The sequence below is a fragment of the Capsella rubella genome, unplaced genomic scaffold (genome assembly GCF_000375325.1).
Source record: "Capsella rubella cultivar Monte Gargano unplaced genomic scaffold, Caprub1_0 scaffold_3, whole genome shotgun sequence".
Lineage (NCBI taxonomy): Eukaryota > Viridiplantae > Streptophyta > Magnoliopsida > Brassicales > Brassicaceae > Capsella > Capsella rubella.
The window spans coordinates 15,008,009-15,014,411 of NW_006238921.1; the positions used below are offsets into that span (position 1 = coordinate 15,008,009).

At 40.3% G+C, this 6,403-nt stretch overlaps 1 pseudogene; it reads left to right on the forward strand.

The window, feature by feature from the left end:
• The first annotated feature begins 4,415 nt into the window (after nucleotides 1-4,415).
• LOC17892600 lies at nucleotides 4,416-5,904 on the forward strand (annotated as a pseudogene).
• The last annotated feature ends 499 nt before the right edge of the window (nucleotides 5,905-6,403 follow it).

Here is a 6,403-nt window from a genome sequence, read left to right on the forward strand (position 1 = left end):
GGGGAGCTCATCATGGCCAACAAAGGAACATACAAGCAAGAAGACAAGAAGGTGGTGGTTTGTGACCATTGCAAGAAAAGAGGTCACATAAAAGACAAATGTTGGATCCTCCATCCCCATCTCAAGCCGGCTAAGTTCAAGGCGAATATCTCGCAAGAAGCAAGGCAAGAAGGCGGTTCCGGATCGAGCAAACAAGGAGAGGAAGTGGCCATGGCTGCATCTCATGGTGATGTTGTGAGAAAATCCGACTTGGAAGCTATCATACGATCCATTGCCTCACTTAAGGAATCCGGTATCTCTCTCTTTGCTTCTAAACCTAGTAGTAAACTTTTCATTGACTCGGGTGCTTCTCACCATATGATTAGTAACCCGAGCCTTATAGACAACATACAACCGGCCTTAGGGAATGTAAAGATAGCTAATGGAGATAAGATATCGGTAAAAGGAATAGGGGAATTGAGACTATTTGATAAGAATTCTAAAGCCTTCTATATGCCTACCTTTACCTCTAATCTTTTATCGGTTAAAAGGGTTACTAATGATCTCAATTGCTATACTATATTTGGTCCTAAAGAGGTTTATTTTCAGGATATTAAGACCGGGAAAAGACTTGGAGAAGGAAATGCCAAAGGAGATCTTTATGTTCTTGAGAAAACCTTACCAAGTTCTTCTACTTTGTTTAATGCTTGTCTTGCTTTAAGTTCTAATGCCGTGTGGCATGCTAGATTAGGCCATCCTCACTCTCGTGCTCTTGAATTGATGTTGCCTAATGTTTCATTTGATAGTTCTAGTTGTGAGTCTTGTATACTTGGTAAACATTGCAAGTCTATTTTCCCTAAATCTAAGACCATTTATGAAAATTGCTTTGATTTAGTGCATTCGGATGTTTGGACTTCACCATGCATATCTAGAGACAACAATAAGTACTTTGTGACCTTTATTGATGAAAAATCAAAGTATACTTGGATCACATTGTTACCCTCTAAAGATCGTGTGTATGAAGCTTTTACAAACTTTCAAAATTATGTTACTAATCATTTCAATGCTAAAATTAAGGTACTTAGATCGGATAATGTAGGAGACCTTCACCGAGGTATTGACGGCGATTCTCAAATATCATAGAACAGAATGTGATACGATGAGATAGAATGCGGACTCGAACCGCTGACATCCGCCATAGGGTAAACCACCGAATATACAAGCCACAGGTTTAAAGAACACCTATTCAAGCATGACATCATTCAACAAACAAGTTGCCCTTACACCCCTCAACAAAATGGAGTTGCGGAAAGAAAGAATCGACACCTTATGGAGGTTGCAAGATCGATGATGTTTCATACTAACTCCACCAAGAGATTTTGGGGTGATGCGGTGATGACGGCTTGCTATCTTATCAATAGAACTCCTACAAAAGTTCTACAAGATAGATCACCATTTGAGGTACTTAACAAAGTTAAGCCTTCTTTAGAACACTTACGTGTATTTGGGTGTGTTTGTTTTGTTTTAGTGCCCGGTGAACAACGAACTAAGCTAGACGCAAAGAGCACAAGGTGTATGTTCATTGGATACTCAACCACTCAAAAGAGCTATAAGTGTTATGATCCGGTCAATAGCCGTGTGTATGTGTCTCGAGATGTGAAATTCTTAGAGGATCAAGGTTACTATGACAAGAAAGATTGGAATAGCTTGGAAGATCTATCCCACATTCACATGGACCGTGCCTCAAGTCTAAAATTTCGTCTTGATCATCTTGGGAATACCTCTCCAAAGACACCAAATCATGACAAACCTGCCGGTTTAGGAACCACCGGCCATTCGCAACCCGGCGGCCATCCGCAGCTTGTACCGGAGGATGCTTTGACCATCCCGGTGGGTTCTCTACCAAGTCCGGATACTCATTCTCTCAACCAAGAGCCTCATCTGGACCCTATCCATGGTAATGAAAGTGATGTGCAATCGGAAACACCAACAATGCATGAAGAAGAGGAGGAAGAGGAAGATGTGGAAGAACATCTACCTCCTCCACAACCTCTTAGAATAAGTACAAGACTCCAAGAGAAAAGAGTCTTCTACAACAATCAAGCCGTGGCTCATCCAATACAAGCCGTTTTTTCGCTTGCCCTCTTGCCTACCGACCATCAAGCATTTCTTGGAAAGAATGACGCACATACCATTCCTCAATCTTATGAAGAAGCCAAAGAAGATGATTGTTGGATTCAAGCCATAGAGGATGAAACCGGAGCCATGATCCGCAACCATACATGGGACGAGGAAGCTCTTCCCCCGGGAAAGAAGGCCGTAAGCTCTAAATGGGTCTTTACAATTAAGTATTTAAGTAATGGTGAGGTGGAAAGGTACAAGGCTCGACTTGTTGCACGTGGTTTTACTCAAACATATGGGGATGACTACACGGATACATTTGCCCCAGTGGCCAAGCTTCACACGGTTCGGGTTGTTCTCTCTCTAGCCACCAACTTATCTTGGGATTTGTGGCAAATGGATGTTAAAAATGCCTTCCTCCAAGGAGAACTTGAAGAAGAAGTGTATATGACTCCACCTCCCGGCCTTGAATCACTTGTCACCCCGGGCAACGTTTTACGTTTGAGGAAAGCAATCTATGGTCTCAAACAATCCCCGAGGGCTTGGTACCACAAGCTAAGCTCCACTCTCAAAGATCATGGGTTTAAGCGATCCGAGGCCGACCACACTCTCTTTACTCTTCAAAGTGATCAAGGTATTGTTGTTGTTCTCGTGTATGTGGATGATATCATCATCTCCGGGAACAACAAGGAAGGTATTCAAGACACTAAACTCTTCCTTAAGTCTATATTTGATATAAAAGATCTTGGTGAACTCAAGTACTTTCTTGGAATTGAGGTATGTCGCTCTCCGGAGGGCTTTTTTATTTCTCAAAGAAAGTATGCTCTTGATCTTTTGAATGAGACAGGGAAACTTGGATCCAAACCGGCCTTGACACCACTTGAAGAAGGCTATACGGTCAAGCGAAAGGGGGAGATGAAGAAGGGCAAGAAGAATGTTCCTTCAGATCCTCTCGATGAGCCGTATGAAGACCCGAAGCAATATCGACGCCTTGTAGGTAAGTTAATCTACTTAACTCTCACACGGCCTGACCTTTGTTTTGCCGTGAATCAGGCCAGCCAATACATGAAGAATCCCACCAAGTATCATTGGAATATGGTGGAGAGGATCTTGAGATATGTCAAAGGCTGCCCCGGTCAAGGTCTTTGGATGGGAAAGAATGCAAATACCGAGATGGTAGGATATTGTGATGCGGATTATGCCAGGGATACTATCACAAGGAGATCAACAACCGGCTATTGCACGTTCGTTGGTGGAAATTTGGTCACATGGAAGTCTAAGAAACAAAAGGTAGTTTCATGTTCTAGTGCGGAAGCGTAGTATAGCGCCATGAAGAAGCTTACAAATGAACTCACTTGGCTAAAAGCCCTCCTCAAAGACCTTGGCATTGAAACACCGAGATCTATCACCATGCATTGCGACAACCAAGCCGCCTTTCACATAGCCACAGACTCGGTATTCCATGAGAGAACCAAGAACATTGAAGTGGATTGCCACAAGGTCCGAGAAAAGATTGAAGAAGGTGTAACACTCCCATGTTACACTAGAAGTGAAGATCAATTGGCGGATATCTTCACCAAGGCCACATGACCTAAGGTTTGCAATCATATTTATAGCAAACTTGGACTTGTGGACCTTTCACGCCCTTGATCAACTTCTCTAATCTGTGGACATCACACTCTTTTTCCCTTAGTATAGTTTTGTCCCATGAGGTTTTCTATACTAAGGTTTTTAATGAGGTGATGCTTCACGGGTTCCAAGCTTAGCCATTTCATTAAGCTAAGCTTGAGGGGGAGTATTGATCAAGATCTTATTGAGTATATCAAGATAGAATAGACCATTATAAAGTACCTTATATTGGTCTATTCTATCATGTTGGTCTATAAAGTACCTTATAAAGTACCTTATAAAGTATCTTATAAAGTACCTTATAAAGTACGTTATATTGGTCTATTCTATACATACGGGGGATGTTCAAATAGATTAGCATTATTTATATTGTTAGCTTCCCTTGTAAGCTTATCTCTTATCCCACTTATTTATATGTGTGATTGTAAACCTAATGAAGTAAGAAGAGTAATTCTCTCTCTTTTCTATTCTTGGTTACTATTCATCTTCTCTCCCAATCTCTTTCTCATTCTTGTTGCTCAAATCTAGCATCTCTCTCTTGTTATTCCGCTTAATCTTACAATTAGTGGCTGAATTTAGTGCTAAGCTATGTGACATATCTAATGAGTCTTTTGCTCTTGGTAAGGTTTATAAAGACAAGAAGCTGGTGTAAATTGAAGAGATCATTGCCTGGAAAATTTGAGTCAATGATTTGTGCAGTTGAAGAAGCTCATAACTTAGATGAGATGGCTTTTGATGAGTTTGTTGGGATACTTAAAGCTTTTGAGTTAAGCAAAGTTCATAAAGCTGAAGGAATTAAGAAGGAGGAAGATGAAACCGTGAAGAAGAAAGTTGACATTGGAGTTGCTCTTAAGGCTTTATCATCTGAAGATTCAATGGCTATGTTATCAAGAGAATTTGCTAAATATCTGAAGCGTATGGGAAAAGAGATGAAGAATAGAAGAGATGAAGATGTGAGAGGTTCATCAAAGAATATTCAATGTTTTGAATGCAAAGGGTATGGACATGTTCGTTTTGATTGTGCCAATCTACATAAGCATAATAAGAAGCTGTGAATGTTGCTAGTGATGATTATGAAACTGATTCAGAAGATGAAGAAGAACTGCTGAACTTAGTGGCGTTTACAACTTTCGAAGATAGTTCTGAATTAGAGTCTGCAACTGCGTCAGAATCTGCAGGAAAACCTGCAACTACGTCTGAATCAGCAGCAAAACCTGCAACTGCATCTGAATCTGCAAATATAGCAAAGTCTGAAACAGAGAGTGATAGTGATGTAGAGAGTTTTTATGATGAAGAACTTGCTATGAATTATGAGATGTTGTATGAACAATGGCTTAAAGTAGTTGAGGAGAATTCAATTTTGACTAAGGAGAAGCTCAAGTTGGAAGCTAAAGTTGTTGAAGCAGAGAAATATGCATCAGAAAAAGAAGAAGAAGCATCACAAGCTAAAGTACAACTTGGAGAAACTCAAAAGAATTTGAGGATGCTTAATAATGGCACAAAGCAGTTGGATGAGATTCTGAATGTTGGCAAAATGGATAGATATGGCCTTGGTTTTAAAGGAAAACGTTCAAAATCAGATTCAATGTTTGTTTATGGTAGAAAAGTCACGTCTACATCAGGAACTGAGACAAAAACTGCAGCTGTGAGAAAAATTGCAATTGAGATAGAGTATGCATCAGAGACAGTAGTTGTTCAGGAAGATTGGAACAAATTCTAACTTGGAAAGTGAACCTCAAAGAATGTTTCGTCCCACTTGTTATCATTGTGGTGTCGTTGGGCATATTAGGCCAAGGTGTTTCAGATTGATGAGGGAGAGGAATCAAATGAAGAAGGCTTATAATGTGAGTTTTCATGTTCCAACATGCTTTCATTGTGGAGTTAGAGAGCATATTAAGAGGAACTGTTTCAGTTTCATTCAAGAGTCCAACTATCAAGGGATACAGTGTAAGAAGATTTGGGTCAGGAAAGATGAGTTATATGGTGATGGTGCACTAGGTTATCAACCTCGTTTTGGAAAGCGGGGAGTATTTTCCAATTAGTTTTTGACCATGTTGTGACTCAAGTTGGGGGAGAATGGTGATGTTCTTGGTGATGTTATTTTGAAGTGAGAATTGTTGAGTTCACAACCATAGTCAAAAAGGGGGAGAATGTAGATGCAAAATTTTTGTCTGATGCAGTGGCTGTCTAATACAGGACGTGATTCAGGATGTTGATGTTTTATGTGTGTGCTAGGGTTCTAGAAGACTTAAAAAGATAAGATTATAGCATAATTGGAAGATGAATGAAGGAAAATTAACTATTCTAAGCTTGGGAGAATTGGAGTTTGACAAGGAAAAGGAAAAGAGCAAAAAGGAAAAAGATTGTTCCTCATGGGATTTGGAAAAGTTCTCTTATGTGATTTGGGAATCATGTTTGCTATATATAGAGGTGTTAGGCACGTCCTACAGAAGGAAGAGAGCTGAAGCATAAAGAATAATCTTTGAGAGCTTTCTGGTTTTGTGTGCGGCTTAGTTTCGCGGTTTGGTGCTTGTGTGATCAAGTTTCTTTGTTCGTCGGTGTGACATGTGTGTGAAGTCTGCTCCAGAGACTTGGAGTATTGAATTCTAGGCTCAGGGGGAGTTTAGCCCAAGGTTAGGTTATCTTGGTTAACTCTAGACTCTGGGGGAGTTTA